The sequence below is a fragment of the Mustela nivalis genome, assembly GCF_964662115.1.
Source record: "Mustela nivalis genome assembly, chromosome: 6".
In the NCBI taxonomy this organism is placed as follows: domain Eukaryota; kingdom Metazoa; phylum Chordata; class Mammalia; order Carnivora; family Mustelidae; genus Mustela; species Mustela nivalis.
In genome coordinates, this window is record NC_139025.1 from 5,609,792 (window position 1) to 5,636,902 (window position 27,111).

Genomic DNA, 27,111 nt, shown 5'->3' on the forward strand with positions numbered 1-27,111 from the left:
TAATTGCCGCGTCCTGATTCTCTGAATCACAGAAAGAAATGGCTTTCAGACATGGCTTCCTTTTACGCTTCTATTAGCTGCAGAACCCAAAGGATGAAATGTTATTAAATATAACTTTTTTTTTCCTGCAATATCGCCAAGTTCCAAGAACAGCTTGGAGGTTTCCCTGAAAAGGTTGGCAAATGTGCTTAGTACACAGAATAGCAGCTGCTTTACAAACTGCATACTTTTATTAAATTACTGCCCTCGCAACATCCTGCCAGCCACAGGATTAAAAGGGAGAAGAAATTAAACTGATGGGAAAGGCTTCCAAGCAACAGGTCCAAGTCACTTGTGATAAATCTCCTTCAAAGTCTGTACCATGGCGAAATGGAGGGGGTTTGCCTGGAGTTTTGGGGGGCCTAACATAAAATTTTAGTAACACATACCACAACTTCAACATTGAAATGTCACTTTTTTTTTTTTAAGACTTTATTTATTTGACAGACAGAGATCACAAGTAGGCAGAGAGGCAGGCAGAGAGAGAGAGAGAGAGAGAGAGGAAGAGAAGCAGGCTCCCTGCTGAGCAGAGAATCCCATGTGGGGCTCCATCCCAGGACTCTGGGATCATGACCTGAGTCGAAGGCAGAGGCTTTAACCCACTGAGCTACCCAGGTGCCCCAAAATGTCACTTATTTATCTACACTGCTAGACACATGCGAATTTTTTTTTCTTTCCTTCTTTCCCCTCTAGATACCCACCAGGGTACACAGGGTCTGGCCACATGCCTGGCCTGCCACGGGCACTTAATAAATGCTGGCTTAGGGACCGAATGAGTGTGTGTACCCCAGCAGAGGGGAGCCACAGAACAGGCAGTCAGGAAAGGTCAAACTCCTTGCTCCATTCGGGGCAGGCCACACCGAAGCCCCCTCTGCCGCATACACCCACTCCCCTTACAGGAGCCCCCCCTACTCCCAGCCCCTGCACTGCCTCCATGGCTCTCTCTCTTTTGCAAGGAAGCACTCGAGGGCAAGCAGCAGCCCTGTGTCAGAGCCTCTCTCCAGCCCTGTGTGACCCAGAGCAACTGCAAAACTCTTAGGAGCTCTCTCAGCTATAAGACAAGAATCAAAATACCCAACGGAGTCCAGCACACGGCACGTCATAATCTCGACAGGTGACCGCAGCTGCGGCAGCTGTACATCTGCCCTCCTGCCTCCTCCGCAGGCGGCGTCCCTGCAGGACTGCACGGACCAGGTTCCCCAGGCAAGCACAGGCTGGTCCAGAGCTTTCCTTCCATCCTAAAACGGACCTGAGAGATGTGAGGTCATGTCTGCCCCCATTTCACAGATGGGGAAACACACAACAGAGAGCTTCAATAACTTCAGAGGCAGGCTAAGAAACAGCAAAACTGTCTTCCATTAAGCCCCCAGCCTATCCACAGAGCCAAGCTGAGCTCCCCAGGACACTCTAGTCACACACACGGTGCCCCTCACCCTCCTACCCTCCGTGCCAACACTCCAGCCTCTGCCTGGAAAGCCCCTGAGGCAAGAGAGATCCCCTCCCTCTGATATCCAAATCAGCCCCGTGCCACCTCCCTGCAGCAGTGGAAACAGCCCTAGTCCTGCCGCCAAGGACTCGGGTCACACGGTTATTCCCATGGCATCCCCCATTCCACAGTGATGGCTCCCTTGAGGAGGGGACCCTCAATCCACACCTCTGCACATCGGGGCCCAGCACACAGTAGGAGCTCAGCTAATGCCTGATGCCTAAGTGTGCAAATGAACAGAGTGTCTCCTCATTGTCCACCATGATGCTGGTACCAGAAAGTTCTGAAAACTTCTTCCAGGAAGCGAAGCCTTGGCTCCCTGGCCTGGTTTCAAGACCAAATCAGGCAGGGTTCTGTGTGCCTTGTTTGATGAAAGCAATGAGCAGGAAGTAAACACAAGACTGTTTATTGGCTGCACACAGAACCCTTGCTCAAAATGCCAGGGACCGAGCACTTTGACACAAATTCAGCAGCGGCATCTTTAATCATTTCAGGGTTAATAAAAAATGTCGATTACATTTGTCATCATGGATGTCCTGGGGGAACGATCCCAGCTCAGACAATCTTTGGCCAAATGACAGCCTGGTCTGTTTGTCACACATCCCTCCAGCTGCCTCGCTGACAAATTAATCGAGTTGGTTACCTCCCCCTGGCCTGTCCCTTCGTAAATAATCAAAAGTAATATGGATCTCCCAAATAATCTGACCGAAGAATTGCTGCTCTCTCTCCCTAAACAAGAAAGGAGAACAAAGCAAGGAATGAGGCCATAAATACCCTGAGGGCACAGACTGCCTGGGTGTGGGTGCGGAGTGGTACAGCCCGGGAGGGCCCGTCTGTCCACCCCAAGGTCCCTCAGTGCCCAGCACAACCCCACAGAGCTAACAGTCTGCATCACACTGGCCAGACTCCCACCTCTGTAACCCTCTGGGGGGTCCCATTCTACCCCCATTCTAGAAGCCAGCAAACGGCAGCTGAGAACAGTCTAAGTGCGCCACCACGGGGACTCAAACCCAGGTGTCTGGCGCCACCCCGCTGCCCGCGGCAGAGGGGACTCTAAGCGCGGCCGCCTGTCTACATTTTGAGAGTAGCTATTTTGCAATCAAGGAATTCCTGCACATTCAAATTGCCAGGTGCGAACGCATCCAAGAGGAAAATGCTCCCCTGGTACAACTGACACTTAACACATAGAGATAGGAATGGAGTCAGGTTGAAATTGAAAAAGCAAAAACACTGCTTTCTACCCCAGGACCACTTCAAATGCTCTGAAATCGTTGCATTTGCCTAAATTAGGCATTCTATCTTTATCAGAGAATGATGTGAAAACGACTACCCAGAGCTCTCAAGTGACAGTTCCCCACATTTGTTTTAAACAATGAATCCTTTCCGTGATACGCAGATCTGGCCGCGGACCAAAAGTCAGGGTCCCTGCCCTCCTCCGCTCCAGTCGGGCTGGGACAGACCTCCTGGTCACCCCCAAGCACATGGGGATGGCATACACTGGTGCTGCTCTGTCTACCACAACATGCTTTACAAGTGGGAGGACTTTTTGTTACCTGAACCTCAAATATTCAAAATCGCTTTTATTTTCAGAGAAAATACAGGGAGTATGAAGAATATACAAGTACTTCCCGGATTTGTTGGAAAGCTTTTGCAGTTGGAAGGGTTAAGCTGAACACCAGTCCTCTGAGGCCACTGTGAATTTCTGCAACTCACTGTCATATAAAAAGCCTCCGCCCCCACACAACCATCAGGGGCTGCCCGACTGCCCTTCCAGAGAGTTCTGTCTCCAGTGAGAAATCCAGATGACACTTTTTCGACAGCCTGACAGTCATTAGGTTTGCAAGTTAACTTTCACAAGACAGGCAAAGGCTCTTATTTTGATGGCTTCCTTCCATTTTGGCAATTTTATCACCTTCATAAACACTAATGGTTCTTGAGTACCTGCTGTGGGTGTGGTGTGCTGTGCCAGGATGAACTGCACAATGCGACACAAAATGCCATCAAATGAGTCACCGGTCTCCACTGGCAATCAGCACTGTGATGCCCAGGAGTCCGGGGGCTGAAGCAACGGCCACTTCCTGGCCAAGGCTGGTACCAGCGAACCAGCAACAACCCCAGAGGGTAGGGCTCTTTGCTGCAGGACCCACCAGGTGCCAGACACAGACACATCCAGGTGGCTCACACGTATTACTCGCCATCCTACCAAAAACCCAGGAGGACAGCCCTGAGAGCCATTCAGGCATCAGTGGGGAAAAAAGGTTGGAAGGGAGAGAGGCCCCTTCCCAAGAGCCCCAGAGTTAGAAAGTGCCCAGGAAACAGAAGCCCAACACCACCTGCACACCATCCCATGCCTCTATTTACAGGGCCAGGCCATTTTCACAGGCAGGTGGTCAGTCATGTGCTGGAGGACATGCAGAACCCCACAGGGTTTCCAGAAGGAACTCTGGCTTTAGAGCCAGAGGGTTCTGTGTTCAAATCCCAGTTCTGTCTCCTACCAGCTCTGTGACCCCTGGACATCACTGTAGCATTCCGAATCTTCATTTCCTTAGATGTAAAATAGGGAAAATGAATTGAACTTGAACTTCACAGAGGAACAACGGTTTGAGAAAATTAAACAAGATTCAGTGAGATGACATATACAAAGTCACCCAACATGTCTCATCCTCTAGACAGCCCTGAATGTAATCAGCTGGGGATAAAAGTGCTTAAAAACCGGACCTCACCTCAACTACCACCTCTCGTCTTTGCCAGCTGGGCGACCAGGGACATGGAGTATAACCTGGCTGGGCCTCCACTGGCTCACCCCCCCCCCCAAGACCTACCATGCAGGCAGTGCAAGGGTTAAGGAGACTATGCCTGGCAGGGAGTGGGTGCTCAATAAAAGCTCATTCAATTCAATTTGACTTAATTAAAAAACCTTACTCTCAGCCTGGAGAATGGCAGGAGCACGGAGGGCTAAAACTACAAACTCAAATCCATTTGAAGCCCATAAATTTTATATCCTGCCGATGAATGCATTTTCTTATTAAGCGACAATATCATAAACCTCTTCTGAATTCCTGGCAACGTAAGAGTTGTACCTTCACTGGGCTGAAGGCTGTTGTCAAATCGCAAAGAACTCGAAGGTTCTGAAAGAACTGATGAAAAGGAATAACCAAATCCAAGTTTACTGAACAAATTAAATTATTCCACTACTACGCCTGTCTCTGTAAAGCTCCTCCAAATTACACTTCCTTATGAGACTAGGAAATTAGACACCAGTAACAAACTGAGAAAACCAGAACATATAAATATTTACATGATTGTCAGAATAACACTCTTCTGTGCAAATCCACCTACAGCTTTGTTTACTCTTATTAACTCAAGTTTAGAAATGGGACAATCGTGTGCAACTGGGCCCTGGGGACGGCGCTCCCTGATTCAAACCATTTCTTTTTCTTTTTTTTTCTTATCTTTTCCTTTTTTTTTTTCCCCTTAAGCGAACAGGGATGCTCCAGGAGAGAGGAGCATGGGAGAGCAAGGAGGAAGGCAGGACAGCTTCGAGCCTCAGTTGTGCCACCACTTGTGCTGACTGTGCACCTCTCTTCTCTCTCTGAAGGGCACGCTAACACCCTAGGGCTGCAGCTGAACACAGGGATGGCGAGTGCTAGTGAGGGACAACGGGGGTAGAACAGTAGTAGCAATGACAACGACTACAGCAACCAATGTCCCCGTGTCTGGGTGCTGGGGAGTACCCAAGTTACCCCAAATTCCCACAATCGCCCCCTGCTGGCTGAGAGGCAGGATCCCCATCTACAGATAAGGAAACCAAGGCTGCCGGAAGTTGAGCGACCACCTTGCCCAAGGCCACACAGCTAGTGAGCACCAAAACCAGCGCAGGAGCCTAGCTCTCGGGGCTTGCTTCCAGCACAGCAGCACCAAGTACTGGGGACTGAAACCACGGCTGCAGTGAGGCGCGGCCCCAAAATGTACTAGCTGGTGCCTCAATGTAGGTCTTGCTACAGCCAAGCTGTGGGGTCTCTAAAGGGGAAGGAGAGACTGAAGCCGGACGGCGGCAGTGATGTTAGGGGCCAGCTCTTTGCAGCTAGATGCTTTCCCAGAGCAGTCTAGTCCTAAACAGAAGTCCCTGGGATCAGTTTCACCTCCCCCTTTCTCATCATCACCTTCGGCCCTGAGTCATAACAACCATGCACTCGCTCATTCATTTAACAGCCAAGCACTGAGTCCCTACTCCAGCTCCAGCCGTGTGCCAAGCACTGAGAGACCCAAATGGCTAAGGAGCAGCCCCAGCCCTAAAAGGGCCTTCTGTGCTCCACTAGGCAAGACTCTAACTGTTGTGCCACGTTTTCCAAAACAAAAAGGCAGAACAGATGGTTCAGCATGTGGCATGGCACAGGGACAAGCACTGAAAGCAGGGCACCCTAGCAAACCGAGGCCCTCTGGAGCCCGTGTTCTAGCTTCCAGGGTGTGCGTGCCCAGCCCATCTCAAGTGGCTTGAAGGCGGACACTCGGACTTTCTCTTCCACAGAGATGATGCCCGGTCAGATGTCACTAGGTAGCAAACAGCCTCAGGGACAACCCAATGACCTGGCAAAGTGAAGTCAAGCTACATAGAGACATACTCTCTTCTCTCCCCAGTGCATGGAGGCCTTCTCACCCCAAGAGATACTGAACACCCGAACTCAGAAGCTCCTCGACCAGCCTGAAGGGCAGCTCAGGCCACAGTTCGTGGCCATGCTACCACGCAGCGCCATTACACGGGAAGTTAGGATGACAAAAGTATCTGACTGCATATCCACAGAGACATCATTAAGATGCCATTAAAACACCATTAAAACATGTGAGCTCAATGTAAAACTATTTCATTGCAAATTATACTGCTCTAAAATAAATAAAGGAAATGGAATCCAAAAAGCATTAAAGTAACATAAAGCAAACTGAACCCTTTTCTTTTTTTTTTTAATAAAGATTTTTATTTATTTATTTGACAGACAGAGATCACAAGTAGGCAGAGACAGAGGAGGAAGCAGGCTCCCTGCTGAGCAGACAGCATCAGGCTCGATCCCAGGACCCTGGGATCATGACCTGAGCCGAAGGCAGAGGCTTTCACCCACTGAGCCACCCAGACGTCCCTGAACCCCTTTTTCAAGTACAAGAGAATTCTAAGTAAGAAAAGCGCGCAGTCAATGGTGAAAAGCCAAGCCCAGACCCGGCAGTCAGCCCTGCATTCCCACCTTGCCTCACCCTCCAGCTAGCGGTATTCTCTTCCACAAGCATTTAATCTCTCAGAGCCTCAAGGTCCTGTATGAGAAACACCGCACTGATTAATTGATGGGAGGATTAAATGAAATGAGATGAGAGAGAGACAGTCACACAGCAAGGCTCAGACCCAACACATCCCAAGGACACGTAGCTGGTTAGCAGAAGAGCCAAGGAATGCAATGGCTGAGTCTGGGCCTCAGACTAACCTGAAAAGGCCTGAGTCTGGGCCTCTCCACTAGCCTGAGAAGACTCGAAGGGCACACCCTAGGAGCTGGTGGCGTGACAGCTCCCCACAAAGAATGAGATTAATGACTGTGCCCAGTCAGCCGCCATGGCTCTCTGACCTCCTCCAGGCCCCAGAGGACCCGCTGGCCCTTCTTCATATGAAGACACTCACCCATAGTTAGGACCATCGTGTCACATGGGCGGCTCTCCCAGGAGATCCACAAACAGCATTCTTCCCCCAAGCAGTCCAACTGCCCTTCAAGCCCCGGGGATCCCCATCTGGAATGGAATCTGCTCCTCAAGGTCTAAGCCATAATTAACCCACTGCCCAGGGCCAACCTAAGTGAATGAGTCAAGCAATGTGTGCCTCCTGCCAACCCTGCCTCCCACCTCTGGACCTGAGGCCCAACCATGCTCTTTCCACCCCAAGACAGCTAGGAGAGCAATTCGTTCAGTGGCCTCCAAAGTTTTTTTTAATCACATTATCACTATTATTTAAAAAAGATTTTTTTGAGCATATAATTTTAAGTACCCAAATTCTATTCTAACATATTACAGCCATTACAAAACATGTACACACACAAACAGAAATTTCAGAAAAATGAGATGAGAAACATCTAAGTGAAACGTCCAGTGCTGTCTCCTGGATCTGTTTACACGGTACCAAGGATAAGAGCCCTGCTTTTAGGAGCATCCTCTGAATGATCCTCGTCTTCTGACCATGGACAGGCACCCAGAGATGCAAAATCCTGAACTGGATCCAGCACCACACAAACTGACCTCAAACCCCAGGATCCAGGTTTCATGTGCGTAACATGTGGTCACGCCTCAGTTTCCTCCTCCAAGCACACTGCTACTCTTCTAACGTCAGATGGAAACAAGATGATGTCCAGGAAGGTGGATACTATCACCAGCATCTAGATACACAGAGTACACTTCTCTGTCATGCATCCAAATAACAACCATAAAGAAGAGAAATACAACGGAGTACTCTGCAGCTCTGACAAACATGGTGACGGAACATGGTAAGTTGAGGGAGCAAGGAGGAAGCAAAATGCAGAAGAGGATCTAGAGAATATGCTACTTCTTATGAAGAACAGCAAATAAGAAATTTTTGAGCAAAAAGAAACATGGGAGGAAAACCTAAAGACTAATGTTACTGGCTACCTACAGAGCAAGGATGTGAACTGGGCAGCTGGGATAAAGGAAATGAGATGGGGGTGGAGGGGATACCTCTCTAAATAGAACTTTTTGTATAGACTTGACTTTTGGAGATGCGTTAGTGGTTTGCATGGATCTACGGAAGGAAGAAGGGAAGGAGGCAGGGAGTGGGGAAAGGGTAAGGGGAGGAAGTCTACAAGATTGGGAAACCCTAAAATAGAATTCAAAGAAAAACAAATGAACGAAACTGTATTTCAAACAAATAATAAAGTCACACAGAAAGAGGAAAGAGAAAAAAAATAAAACAAAACAAAACCAGGCCAAGGAACATATGAACACACTTGGTCTATATGTTCTCAGGCTAAAGGCAAAAGAACTCTAAGAATGAATTCAAATTAGTAAGCAATTCAGAGGTCAGCAATTCTGAAACACCTTTTGGTATCTAGGATTGAGCAAGTATGTAAGTACACTGTAAAAGCGGGAGTCAAGTTTCACACTCCCGGAGAAGGGAGTATAAATAAATGGAAAGAGGCAGAATGAATCCCACAGTACTAGACAGAAAAATGAAAAATCCATACGAACCGGTAGATTTAATAGAAAGAAACAGACAGAGGTGTGTATGGGTATGTGTATGCACACATCTCCTGCCCAGATCTGTCTTCTGAGAAGCACTGACATCCCACTAGCAATGAGTACACTCAACACCCAAACCTTGGTTTCTAAATACCTTTCTCCACTAAAAGAAACCAGAGCTCCCTGGAGCTCTTTGGAGCTGGGGCAGAAATGAACAAGATGAAACTAGAACATCCTGCTCTGTAAAAAGTAAGAATATGTTCAAAGAATGATGGAGAAAGCTCTACTGGACTCAGGAAGGAACTTCTATTGGTCAAATTATAAAATCAGACTAGAATTTATTTTAATAAATTTTTAATAAATAAACTTCTATTGGTCAAGCTCTACTGGACCAATAGAAGTTTATTTATTAAAATAAATTCTATTCTATTAAAATAAATTCTATTAAAATAAATTCTATCATAAGAACTGATACAGGTAGGAATCATCAATGAAAGCTATAATTACTGAATAAAAGTTTGAGGAAAAGCAGGTTATTTAAGTAGTGTCCAAGTGTCTCCCCACATGACACTTCTTAATTACAAAAAGTAAAACAGTAACTATACTGGAGAAACCTGGCAGTGTCATCCTGACCAAAGATCAAAATTAACAACTCCAGGAATAGGACCAATTGACAGCATGTGCCTCCTGATATAATACACCAAGAAGACACAACATCACCCCTGGGATATCCTTGCCAGGAAGTCCCTAATCTGAATCTAATCTGGAAGCACCACACAAACCCAAAATGAAAGACAGTTTACAAAATAACTGGCTTGCACTCTTCAAATATATGAATGTCATATTTTACTAAACGAAAGAAGACAGGATAATAATGGTAACACGTGATCTTGAGTTTTCTTTTGCTATAAAGGCCATTATTCTGACACTGTTGGAAAAAATCTTGATAAGGTACATAGAGTAGATTAGACAATAATGTTGTCTCAGTGTTATTTTCCTGATTTTGATCACTATGCCATGGTTATGCGAGATAAATCCTTTTTTTAGAAAATATACACTGAAGTATTTGGGGTAAAGGACCATCAGTCTGCAACTAACTTTTAAATGGTTCAAGGGAAAAAATGTATGTGTGTATGTGAATGTGCAAATATCTACACACCTACATATCCATACCTCTACAAATCTTTATATACAGAGAGAAAAAAACAAAATAATATTAACATCTGGGGAATCTGAGTCAAGGTTTTCTGGGAATTCTTTCTACTCTTCTCACAACTCGTCTGTGATTATGTAAAAAAATGTTTTTAACAATTTATTTATTTTGTTTTTAAGCAGGCTCCCTGTTGAGGAGAGAGCCTGATGCGGGGCTTGATCCCAGGACCCTGGGATCATGACCTGAGCCAAAGGCAGAGGCTTTAACCTGCTGAGCCACCCAGGCACCCCAACAATTTATTTTTTATTATTTAAGATTTTATTCATTTATTTGAGAGAGAGAGAGAGAGAGAGAAAGCATGAGAGAAGGGTGAGGGACAGAGGGAGAAGCAGCCTCCCCACTGAGCAGGGAGCCCAGTGCAGAACTCAATCCCGGAACTCCGGGAGGATGACCTGAGCCAAAAGCAGATGCTTACCCAATTAAGCCAACCAGGTACCCCAAATCTTTTTTAAAAAAGAAGAAAAGAGAGAAGTTGTCTTTTTCAGGTGAGTGTTTTCTGAGGTTTCTGTTTTTGCTTCTGTTTTTTGTTGGCTGGTAAATTTGATGGAATTCTTTGTAAGGTCTACCGTGGCAGGCTCTAGTTTGGGGAGAGGACTGGCACTGTGACAGTTAAGCCTTCTAAAAACCACTAGTAACTGAGAGGAATTGAGTCTTACAAGTGGGGTAACAACTCCTGACTTATTACATCTTCTTTACAGTTAGTGTTTCTACAAAATAGTTTCCTTTTCTTTTCACCTCTTTCTTTATTTTCAACAGCTATCTTTGGCAGGCTTCTTAGCTCCTAACCTAAGCGAGATGAGAATAAACCCCAGAATTCTGCCCAGCTCTCCGCTTTCAAGCGCTGTCCTAATTCACCACCAGACGCTGCTGAATTGAGATTCGCAAGAGTAGCGCGTCTGCTGCACGGAAGTCACGCGCACGGGAACAGTGCTCATCCCTGAGGGAGAGTCCCGGCGGAAGTTCTGATCAGAAATGCATGCCTGTTTCTTCAGGTTAAATAGCTCTCCGACTGTTAGATCCTCTGCACACCGCCCTCAGAATTAATTCAGCACTTAGGGATTCTTTTTTCCAATATATAAGGAGGGAGACTTTAATAAGTAATCCTTTAACTCCTTTTATCAAATGTATATTACTTTTAATTTGTATTAAGCAAAACCAAGTGAAAAACCAATTTCTTTCAGTTAACTAGGGAATTGAAGTATTTTCCAGGCAGTTATGCAATTCTAGAAAAATCCTTTAGAAAATATAATTAAGTCTAAATGTTCTAAAACCACTGGTCTTATCAAAAGTTGTTTTATTAACTGAAGCTCCAAGGATACAGATAACTAAATCAATTCATGTCAATATCTTAATGTCATGCACTAATTAGCCACATGAAAAAAATAAGAATGCACCTGAGAATGAATATCAGGGGCCAGAGAAAGTGACAGGTTAACTAGCTGAGCCAAAATAGCACTGATTTACACCTGTTAGTGTGGTTAACGTCTCCTTCCACTGACTCGTGACTCAGGAAATCTTTGCCACCTGGAGACCCTAGAGAGGCCAGAAAGAAGGCCTTCCCCAACAGTTAGTCCAAGCGAGCTGAGGCTAGGGGGCGCCTCCGGAGTGGGCGCCGCCAGGGCCCCTCCCCACTAGGCAGAAAGACATAAGCACCAGGTGCAGGGAACGAGGAATAAGCCCCATCCACAAGGCCCACCCAGCCTGGTCCTCCAGAGGCTCAACCTACATCCTTCCCCAAGCCCAGCAGGGCAGCAGCTCCCTCACTGGGTCACCTGGAACAAGCCACAAGTCCCCTCTGTGCCTCAGTGTCCTCGAATGCCAATGGGAACAGCAGTCTGCCTGTCCTAAGCTGCAAGGCTGCCAGTGCAGGAAGTCACTCTGCCTACTACTGGGACCCTCCATTGCTTGAAGTCAACACACATTGAGAGAACACCTATTTAGTGCCATGCTGGTGATAAAATAGTCAAGCTCCCTGCTTTCTTGGAGGTAATTATTCAAAAACCAAGTAAATATACGATTCTTCTGTTTCCCCAGAGAGGGTCGGGAGGTCTGGAGATGGAGAGACTCAGGTTGGAAGGGCCAAGGTGACCTCATTTCCAGCCTGCCGCCCGCCACGGGCCAGAGTCAGCAGGCTGACCTCAGGACTTGCCTTCCTGAGAATACACAACACTCCCTGGGGACTCCTGGTCTTTAGGATTTGGCCAGAACCTCTGGGGCCGATTCCGGGACCCTAAAATCTTTCAAATTCAAATGCCCTGAACATTCACTGAGCAGTACTCAGCATGTGTCAGGTGAGGTACTACATGTGTTATGGACTGAACTGTATCCTCCCCCAAATTCACATATTGGAAGCTTCGCCCACAGTGTGGCTGTACTCAGATGGCACCTCTAAGAAACTAAGCAAAGTTACATGATGTCATCAGGGTAGGGTCCTGATCTGGTATTAGCGTCCTCAGTAAGAGACCCCAGAGAGCTCGCTCACTCCCTCTCCCCACACAGGAGAAAAGCCCATGTGAAGGAACAGTGGGAAGGGGGCCATCTGCTCCTGCCCCCTGCTGGCACCTTCATCTTGGACTTCCAGCCCCCAGAACCATGAGAAAATAAATTTCTGTTATGTAAGCCACACAGTCTGTGGTGTTTTGTTATGGACGCCCAGGCCGACTGAGATATAGCATTTCATATATATTACTGGATCGAATCCCTGATTTTCTGAGGCTCAAAGACAGTAAGGGTACGACAGCACAGGCCTTCCCCATGCCACTGGGATCCTGTTTATACAAGACATCTTGAGAGATAAACAGTGAGTCCTCCTGTAAGAGGAGGCAGAGACATATAACCCAGACCACCTGAGCCCCTGAGACGGGAAGGGATGGCTCCGTCTCTTTCCCTTCACCCCAGGTCCCACTCAGCTGCTAGAAGTGAGTCTCCAGTCAACCGTGAGTGGGGAGCACCCGAAGTGCCCCCTCTCCTCATGGTAAGCTGGCCCCTGCCATGCTGTCCTGCCCCCATGAAGAAAAGCTGTGGTGAGCCCCAGGAGCGGGGTGGACCTCCTCTGATAGAGCAGACAGCTGAAGGCAGAGGGTGGGGACAGGTCCTGTTCTGCAGCCGCAGATCAAAGCCGGGGGAAGAAAACACAAACGGAAAAACAAAATGTTCCGAAGTTTTACAAATGCACACCCGCACTAGGTACAAAGTCTCCAGTGGCCGCACCACACACTGACTCAGGAAGTGCGGGCCTGAAATGACGGAGACGGAAGTGAAGCTGACGCGCTCTGGAAAACTACATTAGATGACTCACAGTGCCCGGGGGACCACGATGACTCCAGTGCCAGAGACGCCAGAGAAAGCTCAGTAATATTGCTTCGTGAAAGGTAAGAAGACAAACAAACCAATATCATGAAATTAATACATATGAGATTTTAAAAATGAATGTGCAACTAAATTGAAGTTACATTCAAAGTAGAATAAAAACTAAGGTACTGTACTTTCGAAAGAGGCATCAAATAAAAAAAGACATACATTTCCTTTTGACTAAAGAAGTGAGATGGCTCCTCACAGGGGCAGCTCCAGGTAGGGCAGCTCAGAGGAAAGGCAAGAGGGAAGGGTCTGCTCGCCTGGGAAGGCTTAACAGGCCAGGCCCGCAGTCAGTGCCCCTGAGTGACCAGCTCAGGGCTTAGCACTCAAAGTCCAGGTACCACCCCATCCGGAGACAGAGCAACCGAGGCCCAGAGAGGCTGAGATGGTGGCCCACCCACACGGCTAGTGAGCGGCAGAGCCAGGCCCAGTGCCCAGGCCGCTGGACCCTGGACACCGCGCTGACCCACAGTGCCACACACACACAGAACAGTGGGGAAGGCACCTGAGCTCAGGTCTCCCTGCCCCACAGGGTCGCCCACCTCCCTGGCCACCCCTGCTGTCTGGAGGCAGAGGGCACCTGCACCTAGCCTGTGTCTGGGGACCCCCGGTGGCCACCGCACAGCCCCAAGTTTCCTCCCAGGCACCCCACGCACTCAGACCTCTGGACGACGAGCTCTCCCGCACCGGGGCCAGGCCTCGGTCAGAGCACACGACAGATATTCCCTTGGAAGGGAAAAGTGGCCTCAGTGAGCACTCCCCAGGGAGCCAGGCGTCACTGGGAAAGGAAAGGGAGCAGTCTCCAGCTGCAGGTGGGGAGCACCAGAGTGAGGGAACAGCAAAGCCACCACAAGCGCCAGCTGGCCGTCCTGCAAGGTAACCCGCCCCCGTCCCCGCCCGAGTCCCAGTCCCTGGGCCTCTCCCGGGCTTGGCCCTCCTGCTCCCGCCCGGAGCAACAGCAGAGATGCAGCCGGAGCCAAGACCAGAGGTCAAGAGGCCAGCGCTGCAGCCCCTCCCCTCCTCTCCAACCTCAGGGTCCCTGTCCCTACAGCAGGGTGTGGGCCTACTGGCCAGCATGACCCGGCCCCGTGCTCTGGTCAGGAGTCATTTTTCACACAGGCGGCTGCAGCCCAGACACCCCTGAACTTGTACATTGAAACGGGCTATTTTTCCCGCAGTGGTGAAGGATGTCAAGTGATAGGCCCAGTTTAATAACGAAAGTGATGACTGGGGCCCCAGCGCACATCCCTCACCACACGCCACTGGCAACCTCCATTAACACACTGACAGCTGCCAAGGCCGTCACCTGCGCCACAGTGGGAGGCCGGCCCCACAGAGACAGCTCCTTTCCCCAGGGCACTGTGTGTCATCCACAAATGTTTACAAAGCCCCTACTGCGCATCGCTCACTGGGACCACGCTGGGCATACGACAATCAGCAAAGCCATGCATCCCTGCGACACAGCTTACAGACGGGACGCAGTCTGAAAGAGGACAGACAAGTGATGTGAGAGAGAAGAGGAAGGGCCAGTGGGAGGGGCCCCTGACCCTGCCTGGGGACTGCGAGCGGGGGCTTGCTGGGGAAAGGAGAAGAAAGAATTACTCAGCCAAAGCACGAGTGGTGAAGAGGAGGGTCTCAGAAGGCCTGAGAGGCACAGTGAGGGACCTGGTCTCTATTCTGGAGACAGAGGGGAGCCTTTGGAGGGTTGTAGGCAAGACACTGGGTACTCTTAAACTGGTATTTAAGACCTTCTACCTACAAGTGCAGTGACTGCTGCCAGAGGAACAAGCACAGCAGGCCACGGGCAGAGCCGGCGGGGTCTCCTGGGGTCTGGGATGGGGACAGTAGAGAGACACCAGGCAGCATCTCTGCGACAGGGGTCCACCTTTCGCTCTGGGTGCTCTACCGCCTGGCGCCACACCAGGCACCTAGCAGGTCCTGGTAAATGGGCCGTGGAGGCTCTTGCCCGTCCATGGGAGAGATGCTAGGAAACAGGGTGGGGCAGGTGCTCATCCCACGGTGCTGGCGCTCGACCACACCAGGCACTCCAACAGGCTCTGGGGCCCTGGGAAGTTGCAGAGTAGGAAGCAGGGGAGGGCTCACTCTAATCCACCTTCTAATCCTGCACAAAGTACATGCAGAACACTTGACAAATGCTGGTTGGGTACAAACTGGCGCCTGAGGACTTTATGGACTTCTGACAGCTCTACACGCCCGCCTGAAATATAAGGCCACAGCGCCATTGTCTAAGATTCATGCTTTCTTCAGAGAACTTGGAGCACAAATTTATAACTTGTTGTCAAATAGATGCCCACTGTTCTCTGGGAGGACAATCCCATTTGGGAAAAATAGCCAATAACTCTTCCGAGTTGGAAGCCCATTCTCGGGTTGATTTCCCAAAGCACGAAAGAAAAACAAAGAAAAGTGTAATTGCAGAAAACAATAACCCTGTAGACATAACCCAATATAGAGCCCATTATCTTTTCCACACTGACTTTTCAATAATTTTGTGATGGATTCTCCCGGAAAGCTTAATTTGTACTTTTAACCACAAGAGTTAGTGGGCCAGAAAAAATTAATTCCAAGCATCGGCTCATAGAGAGAGAAATAAGGGACATATCTATTAGTTCTTTAAACTGCCCCACGCGAAGCTATGGGCACATACACCACAACACTGTCCCGAGAAAAACCGTACCCTCGTTTTGTGCTTATGCAAATCCAGCTCCGGGCGGAAATGTCAGCACAGAGCCCCTGGAAGAGACTAACCCTGACCCTGCTTGGGTGTCCCTTGGTTCATGGTGAGGGCTCCTCCCCTCATACGACTTCTCTGGCTACATAACTCTAGTCTGAAATGAAGCTGATATCACTTTAATTCTGCCCCCAGCTCACTACATGCAAAAGCTCTGGTAAACAGTCCACATGTTTCAGCCAGGAAACACTGTTAGATGAACAAAGACCCCTGAATGAAGCCTGTCGTTTTTGAGAAGTCCTTTGAAACAAACACTTGACAAGGCCTTCATAACAGCCTGCTGAGCACATGCTGACACGGGCCCTTCCCACCACCAGCGACGCGCGACAGCACTGCCTAATGGGCTTCACACATGAGCCAGCCAGGCTGCCAGGGACACTTACTGTGAAATACACAGGTCAGGCTTTGGCCTGGGTATGTGTCCCTGTCAAGAATTCAGTAATCACGGCACCTGGGTGGCTCAGTGGGTTAGGCCGCTGCCTTCGGCTCAGGTCATGATCTCAGGGTCCTGGGATCGAGTCCCGTGTCAGGCTCTCTGCTCAGCAGGGGGCCTGCTTCCCCTTCCTCTCTCTCTGCCTGCCTCTCTGCCTACTTGTGATCTCTGTCAAATAAAATAAAATAAAATCTTTAAAAAAAAAAAAAAAAGAATTCAGTAATCAGTGGGAGGGGGAAGAAGAGTAGAGGTTTTAGAATCTGACACCTGTGAGTCCAAATCCCCATCTCCGTCATTTTCAGCTGTACCCCTACAGCGACATTGGTATATTTGCCCAACGGCTACTCCCTACTATCTGCTACATGCCTCCCCCGCGCTAGGCACTGGTCAGCACAAGTGACAGCCCCGCCCTGTCACAGCTCAGGCCCACGGGAGCCCTTAGATGTGCACACTGAGGGCAGCGGGCTGGAGAGCAGGCAAACATCACCTCGAGGAGGGCAGGCCTGATCCGGGGCCCTGCAGGCTGTGAGGCTAGTGAGGAACATGCTGACTTGGGCTGCCTAGGCAGACAGGGAAAGGCAAGGAAGAACATTTCTCAGACTGCAGTAAGAAAGGGTGGTGGCCTGGACCGAGGGGGTATCAATGAAGACTGAAGGAGACAGACCCAAGAGGCCCTTCAGAGGGAAGCCACAGGCGATATACCCGATGCGGTGACAGCAGGAAGGGGTGGGCTACAGGGAAGTCACCAGACAGGCAAGGGACCGTTCATCATGAGAGGCAGGCAGAAGAAGCACGTGTGCAGGGAAGGTGTCAGCTTGTCAGGCCTCGGTTTCTCCATCAGCACAACGGAATGATTAAGCTCTTGCTCTGCGTGGCTGTGAGACGCCCAGCAGAGTCTGGTCCCTAGCAGGTGCTCCCTAGCTGGTGAGGGTGGCGGTTACTGCCGGAAGGAGCCCTGCGATCAGCCCAACTCCTGAATCTCACTGAGTAGGAAACCAAGACCCTGACCAGGAAAGGCTGATCCCAGAAGCCAGGCTGGCCCCCAAGGCCCAGGCTGCTCCAGCCCAGACACCAAGCCGAGGGAAGAGTCCTCACCTTCGGGACCCCAGAGGTGGTTAGGGCCCCTCAGCTAAGCACAGCGTGAGTCACATCGGGGTCATCGGAAAAAAGGCCCAGGGGTCAGTGGGTAGGTCCCCCACAGCCTAGGGTACAACATGCAAATGAGGCCTGAGGTTGGATCAGGACAGCAGGAGCTGGTGTCTGTTTACACGGTACAAACCGTTAGGCCGTGAACAAACTTGTCACAGCAATGGAGCTAACACCCTGCCCCCGTTAGACTTCTGCTGGCACCTAGAATGTGGTGTGAAAACTCCACAGGCTCTGAAACTCAGCTCCCTGTAAGCGGTATGGCCTTGACAGTGCCTGGGCTCAGGGGAACCCACTCCACAAGCCAGGAGGCCTTGCCCAACCAGCCTGGGCCGACCTAGCAGCTTTCCACAAAAGAGGAAATGAACACACCCCAAAGCCTTCCTCCTCTAAGAACAAAAGATAATGAATTCCTCATGTATACCCCCTCTGGTTGGTACAGGCAGAGCCCAGTGAGATGGGCAGTAGCAGCACTGGCTGTCCCCCGATCCCGTGACGCAACACTGGTCACCAGCCTCCCCAGAACCAGCCACGAGCCTGGCCTGGGCGAATGATCCCCCTGCACCTCCTGGAGTGACCTGTGACCCCCTGCAAGGCACCAGCGACACTGGGAGGACATACCACACCCACCCAATCCAGAAGATGTGGCCAGCGCACTTGGTTCCCCAGGGCCCTGCTTTGGATGCAAAGGCTGCTTCCCAACGTCTGGAGAGGGTCTGAGCGGACTCGGCGCACAGACGAGGCTTCATTTCCGCAGCAGAGGCTCTGGTTCTAAACACAGATAAGAAGCCGAACACCCCTTCGCAGAGCGGCAGAGAAGATAATGTTCTTTAGCAAGCCACGCACAGAGTGTTCAGACAGAACCTGATTAAATTTAAAAAGTAGCCAAAAGTTCACTTTTCAAGGAAAGCTTAGAAATTCATTTTAAAGCTCTTGGGCAGATGTGGCCTTTCTCCGGATGTTTTTAAGAGGCAGTAGGTCAGACTGATCATTATAACTAAGCATTCTGAATTATTTGGCTCAGTGCATATTTCCTGAATGCTCCCAGGTACGAGGCTCTGTTGCCAGACCTAACAGTGATGGACTGCCCACTGTGATCTCGTGGTGTCACTAAACAAGGTGTGAATGAGCAATGGGGTGCCATGAGGCCCAGAGGGGACCCCAATCCCGCTCAAGACCCAGTGAGCCTCCTAACCCAGAGCCTACCGAGCCCTGACAGCAAGCCAGTTCATTCTCCCTGGAAGCTTCCTGCAAAGACTGTTCTAGCAGGAGACCAGAGTGGGAGGAATCAGTACCAGAAGTAATTAAATGACCATGGAGACAGCAAGAACTCGAAAAGAGACACATTTTGGCACCATTTCTTATTACTGTTATTGTGATAACACATAGCAAGAACAGGACTCCCAGACAAGGAGAAAGCAAGCTTCGGGGCATTTTTAAATTGGGCAAATTACAGAGAGGTGAGAGATTAAATGAAAATCCCTCACATTACAGAGACAGCCTGCAGTCACTGAAATCATATTTTTTTCATAAGTGAGTCATACCAATAGTAACTCCAAGGTCTTCATCATAGTTTGCAATAAACTCTGTGGGATACTCACCACTTCCCTCTTGAAAAATTGACATCATAAGCCAAAAACACAGCACTTTGACGTTTCTGTCTTCTTAAGGGCGACCAGCTGGGAAAGGGAATCCAACACCATCCCAGGAGGGCAGTGGTGGGCTCGGCCTCACCGGTGGGCAGGCAAATTAAAACAAGATCCTATTTCACACCCCCCAGAGAGGCCGAAATCAAACTCTGTAAGGGCAAGTGCAGGAGAAGGTGTGAAGGAATGGAGCTCTTAAGCACCACGGTAGCGCCATCATCCTGAGCCAGGGCAGCTGCCTGGCCACATGCCACCTGGACACCAGGGCATGCACCCCGAGGGGTCTGCGAACCTCCCGCAGGTGCATACGAGGACACCCATCTAAGGGTGTTGGTTTTAAAACAGCCATGCACCCTCTGGGACACCCACCCATTATAACAGGTCCTATGTCCCCTACGGGAGCCAGCCTTAGAGACCTGCTTCTAGCGACCATGTGCAGCAAACAGACGCTGCCTGCCTTCTGAGCTGAGCTCATAAAGATGACCCAGCTGTGGCCTGCCACTCTCGCGGCCGTGTCGAGAAGAAGCCCGGGTGACGTGGAGAGGCCACAGGCGGTGCTGCGGCCAACAACACAGCCAGAGACCCGGCAGACAGGCAGAACCACCTTCAGCTACGGCAGCCCTTGAGCCAGCCCACAAGACACCAAGCAGAATGCCGATGAGTTCTCACTAGGCCCAGCGCAAACTGTAGGTTCATAAGCAAAACAAACATCACCGTTTGAAGTCACTAAGTCCGGAGGGGCTTTAGCATATGGAAGTAGGTTCCTGGAACACATGTTCACTGCCATGTTGTTTGACGAGACAAAAGAGGAAGAACAATTTAACCTTCAGCCAGTGGAGGAATGAATAAACTCTATTTTATCCACACAGAGGAATACTGCACTGCCTCTACAAATGAATGTTCCAAACAGATGTGGGCGTGTGTGTGGAAAATCTGCAAAAGCAGGTTTCGTGTTTACGAACTACAAAAGAATCCTGAATGTGGTAACATTTCTCTAAGTCTTTAGCATATAAAGCTAGTATTGCATACTGTTCATGTCAAACACAGCGGCCAGCATTGAGGAGCACACCGCCGGCCTCAGCAGGGGAGCCACTGCCAGGCCGCGAGGGAAGCAGGACGGTAGCTACCGCTGCGATATTTTACTCCTTACAAACAGAGAGACCTAACACAAATATGGCGGAACATTAGTGACTGTTAAATCTGGTGCGGGGTCCATGGGAGTCTTTTATTACCTTTTATTTTCTGTAGGATTAGAGTAAGTCACAAATCACTCGTTTCCATGCCCGCTTGGCTTGGTTTATGTGAGTAACAGTAATAGTGTTTCTGCTTGTCTCCTCCACTCTTCCGGGAGCTCCCTGAAGGCAATGCTGGCACTCACAGTCCCCCTACACCCGGTGGGCACATGACACACTTTCCCTTGCAAGGCTATTCAAAGGAATGGAGAGGCCCCAGGAAGAGTCTTTTCCCTCCCCTGGAGTAAGAGAACCAAGCAGAGAGCAAAGGATATTTTCCAACCCAAGGGGCTTGGCAGGACTACAAACACAGGATAAAAGACGACAATCCCATTAGAAAGAAAGATGAGCTCCTTCCTAGTCCTGGAGTGCACTCTTCTTTTCTCTGCCTTAGCACTACTAAAATTTCAGCCTTGGCCGAATGGTATGTCACAAATAGGCAGTTGCGGGACGCCTGGGTGGCTCAGTTGGTTAAGCAGCTGCCTTCGGCTCAGATCATGATCCCAGAGTCCTGGGATCGAGTCCCACATCGGGCTCCTTGCTCGGCAGGGAGCCTGCTTCTCCCTCTGCCTCTGCCTGCCTCTTTGTCTGCCTGTGCTCGCTCCCTCTCTCTCCCTCGGTCTCTGGCAAATAAATAAATAAAATCTTAAAAAAAAAAAAAAGGGACGCCTGGGTGGCTCAGTTGGTTAAGCAGCTGCCTTCGGCTCAGGTCATGATCCCAGCGTCCTGGGATCGAGTCCCACATCGGGCTCCTTGCTCAGCAGGGAGCCTGCTTCTCCCTCTGACTCTGCCTTCCACTGTCTGCCTGTGCTCACTCTCACTCTCTCTCTCTCACAAATAAATAAATAAAATCTTAAAAAAACAAAAAAAAAAAAAAACAAAAAAAAAACAAATAGGCAGTTGCAAAGTCAAGATAGGCAAAAAAAGAGAAGTAAATATCTCACTATAATGGCCCCAAATGCATGAGACGCTGTTTGAGGACCAAAAACAAGCAGAAATAAAAAGGCTCACCCAGTGTAAGAAGTGGAAGAGGCAGTGGAGAGGCAGGGTAAAGCTGCCGGGGGACAGAGGAGGAGGACAAAGGGGACAGACATGACATGGCCCGGAACGGAAGGGCAGGGGGAGGAAAACACCTAGGGTGCCTCCGGACACGGCTTCACCCAGAAACCAATCCTGGAGACAGTCAGCCTCTACCTTGCTAAGCCGCAGCGCTCAGTGTGTCTCCTGGTATTTGCAGCCTAACACACTCCTAGCTGACACAGTGGTGAACATGGCAAAAGGAATCTGACCATCTTGATTTTCCTTTCTCGACCTTCTTCTATTTACTAAATACTATATCATAATACGAAAAATTTTATTTTAAAAGGAAAAAAGTTGTTCTCAGTCTTGGCTAGTAATTGTGGCCCTAGGAATCAAGCCTAAGAAAATAACTACACAGAAGCTAAGTATTATGTACATAAAGATGATCACTAAAGTCTTGCCTATAAAACAACAATAAAAAACCTGCTGGAACAAAGCTCGATGTTCAGCAATAGGGATGCAATTTAGTAAATTGTGGTACAACCACATGAAAGAAAATGACTATTTTGAAGGCTGTAAAAATAGGGATAGAGATTAAGTTTCAAAAACAGGATCCAAAATCATATATGAATGCTTAGAGAACTGTAGAAAATATGTTCACGAGGAAAGGGTAAAACACCAAACCCAGGTTATTTGCTGTAGGCTGGGATGCCTGAGCCCGCCAACAGAGCTGGGGGAGGAAGGGGCCTGACACCGCGTGCAGCGTGGGACCGTGGAGGTTGGAAGGGCCTGCCTGCCCAGGAGGCAGCAGCTTGCAGGCCTCCGGGTGTCCTCAGAGGTCAGGGCAACACAGATGGGCGAGGGAGACGCAGCTGGGTGCCGAGGTGCCATCCACTCCCAGCTGCCTTCTCACACAGCCCCAGCACGTGGGGCACCTGACGCGAGGAGCCCGGAGAAATCTTCAGAGAAGAAAATTCCCCATTAACTTCGACTATGTCTGTTGTCGGAAGATCGAACACAGGAAGAATTTCTGCGCATTTCCATGCCTGGCCCAAAATACAAAGCCTAGCCTAGGGAAGTGTACTGCCTGTGTTTGCAATGTCACGCCATTCATGGGAGATGAGATGTGAGGCGTCACCTCCTTACCCGAGCTCTTCCTCCAGCTATTACAACAACTCTTGATGTCAGTGTCTGAAATTACTTGCTCAAAATTGTAATTATTATATTAATGTGGATGACTGTAAAACTATACCTCGGCTTTCTAAATGAAAACGCCAGGCTGCCAAACCTTCTAGAAGAAATTAAACTGGTAATGTGTTAAAGACTATTACATCCCAAAGACATTACCACAGAATTTTCCCCCCATTTCAACAAGGCAAGATGCTGGACTATATGGGAAACCTCTGTGAATTGCCTAATTATAGTTAATAAGGTCATCATCTTCCCATGAAATAGCCTTTTCTGTTTTCCAACAGAGCTTTCAACAATTCTAAAAACTGTTCATTTGAAGACTCCCTGAGAAGGCTATCACATTATAGGGCAGACAGCAGGGGAAGGAAGTGAGAGGCAGGTGGGAATAAGACGAGCCCGGGAAGCCACAGACAGAAGGCCCCCAACGAGAAGGAAAACAGAACTTTCCTAGAGCATGGCATGTGAAGGCCAGAGTCCCGAGAAAACAGAGGAGAGGCAACCACCCTCATGGGCCCACCGGAGGGGGAAGGGACTTTCTTTCACTCACTAAATGTGGCCCAAGGGTGAACCCCATGGCTGTCCCATAAAACCTGCCCTTTATCCTCCTGGCTGAGACTACCACAACCAGGGGTCAAACATTTCCATTTCATACGTGCATGGAAGTCAGAAAGCAGCGGGGGTGGTCCCTGTGTGTACGATGTACAAAATCAGGGGCACTGAGAAAGTACAACATAAGGACCTCAATAAGGGCCTTCATGCCAATCTAAAAGAACATGCACAGAGCTTAAGCATCCCCCCAGTGTAGGGGAATCAGTCACCATGACAAGGCCCATCCGTGACAGAGGTGATGGAAGGTGGACAGCAGTGGCCAGGAACAGCTCAGGGTCACCACAGCAAGCAAGAAGTCGGGGAGAAATCGGGATCATGGCTCTGTATCTGTCATGCAGACACATCCCACAGCATCAAGGTCCAGGAGACGTGCTCCTGACTCACTCTCCATGCCTCACTGGCAGCCAACCAAGAAAAGACTCGGGCTCTAGCACCCCTATCTGCAAGAGGAGGTAACAGTCAGGCAGCTCTTCCTTCCCTGCAGAGGAAAAATGGCTCACAGCAGCCTCGCAGCAAGGAGGGGGTGGATGGGGCAATAGCCTGGCTGTTTGGGTCCTTCCAGGGCAGGACCCAGCCATGGGAAAGGGCTTAGCTGCAAACCTTGCTCCAACTCTAGCTCTGCAGGCCTGAGGTCCTCTCTCCATGCCTCACTGGGTGATCGGGAGACTGAAGTATGGAAAGGGCTGGCGTGCGTAAAGTGTTCTGCCCAAGAGCTCCTGGAGGTGTGGCTGCTTCCTCCCTTAGCCGGCGTCAGCGCAGGGCTGGCACAGGAAACACCCACGGTAACAGATGGGTGAGGCTATGAGCAGAACTGGACACGGAACACACCCGTAGAAAAGCCCAGGTGTGAAGCAGCCTGCTCCCCCAGGCCCACAGAGAAGGGGGGCGCAGGTAGGAGTCAGGCTTGGCTCACCAAGGCTCACCCCCTGGACTGGTGACGCTGGACTATCCTGCAGAGACTCTTTCCTCCTCTTTCCTCCAAGGTTAAATGATGCTGCCACGTCACAGGCTTTGGGGAATGATGTGATTTTCAAGTCACTGGCCCAGATCTTACCCCTGGGCCAGCAGGGGTCCAGACCACGGCTGGTGTGGGTGACTCTCCCTGGGATGGGTACCCTGGCATTTTCTCTTCAGTTTCCATCAGGCAGCTCATGGCTGCCAAGGCTGCATCATACGTGTAAGCCCCAAATGCCTGCTAAATTAGAGTCTCTCACACAGCCCGTGACCTTGCTGTGCTGCTCCCTGGAGTCACATGGCCCAGCAGTCACTTCCCAGTGAGCACAAAGGCAGGTCAGGTGCGCCAGGCGGCAGTTTATGCCGGCCTAGAATAAGGGAGAAAAGCAACCTTAAGGAAAGTACAGAAAGAAGGGGATCGTACAGCTGAGTCCTGGGGGATAAACAGGACTTCGGCTGAAAAAGAAGGAAGGAAAAGACAAAGGCATGGAGGGATGTGTCATGTTTAGGGAACAGCAACTAGACCAACCGGGAATAGCTCAGGCCCACGGAAGGCGGCTGGTGATCCACCCAGCAACCAGGGAAGGTGAAACAGGGTTTAGCTTACATCCTGCATTTTCTGGGCCACATCCCATACTATGGGCTGGGGCAAAATCAAGGGTTTACATCAAGGAGCGACAATCAGACTTAACAATAACATGGATACCAACAGCATCTGGGCACCTACTGCTGCCTGGAAGCGAACCAGGCCCTTCCCTAGGACAGGTTCCTGCCCTTGCAGCCACCATGAAGATACACAGCCCACAGAGAGATTAACAGGCAGTGCGGATGGAGAGGATGAGGTCAGGCGAATAGATAAGTCACAACTTAGCAACGGACTGAACAGCAAAGGCTGAACAACATTTGCTCCGTGAGGACTGAAACCCTGTGTGTCCGATTCCCACTGTCTCCTGACCCTCTCCCTGCCACTAACAGGTACTCAACAAAGATGTGGGCAGCAGCATCAACAGAGATGCAGAAGGAAAGAACAGCAGCAGGGCAGGGAGGAAGAGGTGACACAGCCAGCTGCACTGTAGAGGCTCCGGGGCACCTGGGTGGCTCAGCCGGTTTGAGCATCAGACTCTGTTTTGGCTCAGGTCAGGATCTCAGGGTCATGAGATCAGCCCCTCCTCAGGCTCCCTGCTGGGCATGGAGCCTATTTAAGATTCTCTCTCTATCCCTCACTCAAGCACGTACTCTCTCTCTCTCTCTCTCTAAAAATACAAAAAAAAAAAAAAAAAATTGTATAGGCTCTGAGATTACCTTGCTAGCCAACTAGCAAGTTAGTCTGTCACGGTTTTACACATACCAGCAGAAGACATGAGACTCCAGGTCAGAGACAAAAAACAGTTTATCGGGGCACCTGGGTGGCTCAGTGGGTTAAGCCTCTGCCTTCGGCTCAGGTCATGATCCCAGGGTCCTGGGATCGAGCCCCACATCGGGCTCTCTGCTCCGCGGAGAGCCTGCTTCCTCCTCGCTCTTCCTGCCTGCCTCTCTGCCTACTTGTGATCTGTCTGTCAAATAAATAAATAAAATCTTAAAAAAAAAAAAAAAACAGTTTATCACATATACCAACAGTAGTATCCAGAGTAAGAATGTAGTTGGAATGGGGTTCCAAGTCCCCATTCCCCCAGGGTGACTCGGTGAAGGCCAAGTGCACAGAGTGGGATGCATTACAGAATGGGAATCCTGGTACCGAAGCCCCCATCTTAGATAAGGGGCTGCAATAAACCTGACCAACCTTTCTCCTGGAGGGAAACACTGTCCTTATTCCTGGAATACAAGTAAATTCACTCCAAATGCAGACACTATCTCTAATCTTCCAAAACTGCTGGCTATATAAACATCTTTGAAAAGATAGGCCAGAGGAAATTAACTGCTCATGGCTTTGCTCAGAAGGCTGTGCAGAAATGTGAGTGACCCCAGTACCGGCCCCTAGCAGGCATCACATGTGGGCAGCCGCCATGACTCCTACCTCCGCTTGGACACCATTAGCTGCCTGCCTCCCATAGGAGCATCTCCTCCCCTTTTCTTATTTAGAAAACAAAACTACCATTTACTTTCCAGTGCCATTGGGCAGAAGAGAAATGAGCCTCCAAGATATAACGTAACCGGGTCTTCCCAGTTCTGCCCGACCACCTAGAGTCACCTGTGACTCCCAGCATCATGCACTCCATCACCAAGGCCTAGCCTCTCTGCCCCCAAACCATCCCTCAGAGCCAGACATGCCTCCTCTGTCATTCCCATCCAGCCACTGGCCTCACTCGCCTGACACTACTAATAGCCAATGTCACAGCTCTCCCTGCTTCCAGCCCAGCCCCTTCTCCAGGGACAAAGGAACCTTTTAAAGATAAAAATTTTAAATTTAAAATTTAAAAAAAAAATTGTTTTAAAGATGCAAATAAAGAAACATCACACCCCCGTTCAAAACAGGAGGGTTCCTATCAAGTTGAAAATATACTTACTACACAACTCAGCAGTTCTACCCCCAGATACTAACCGAAGAGAAATGAAAACAAAGGCCCACATAAGTGGTCAAAAAGTACTACCTCTATGGGTGCCCAGTGGTTCAGTCAGTTAAGCATCCAACTCTAGGTTTCAGCTCTGGTCAGCATCTCTTGAGTTGAGATAAGACCTTGCCTCGGGCTGGTGCTCAGCAGGGAGTCTGCTTGAAGATTCTCTCCCTCTGTCCTCCCCGCCTGGAGCTCCCGCGCTCTCTCGCTCTCTCGCGCGCTCTCTCTCCCTCTCTCTCAAATAAATAAATAAATATTTTTTTGAA

General features: G+C 49.6%; 1 protein-coding gene across 6 annotated transcripts in view; it reads right to left on the reverse strand.

The window, feature by feature from the left end:
• Nucleotides 1–27,111, reverse strand: part of WDR25 (WD repeat domain 25) — a 140,465-nt gene that overhangs the window by 79,006 nt on the left and 34,348 nt on the right. The window lies entirely within an intron of this gene.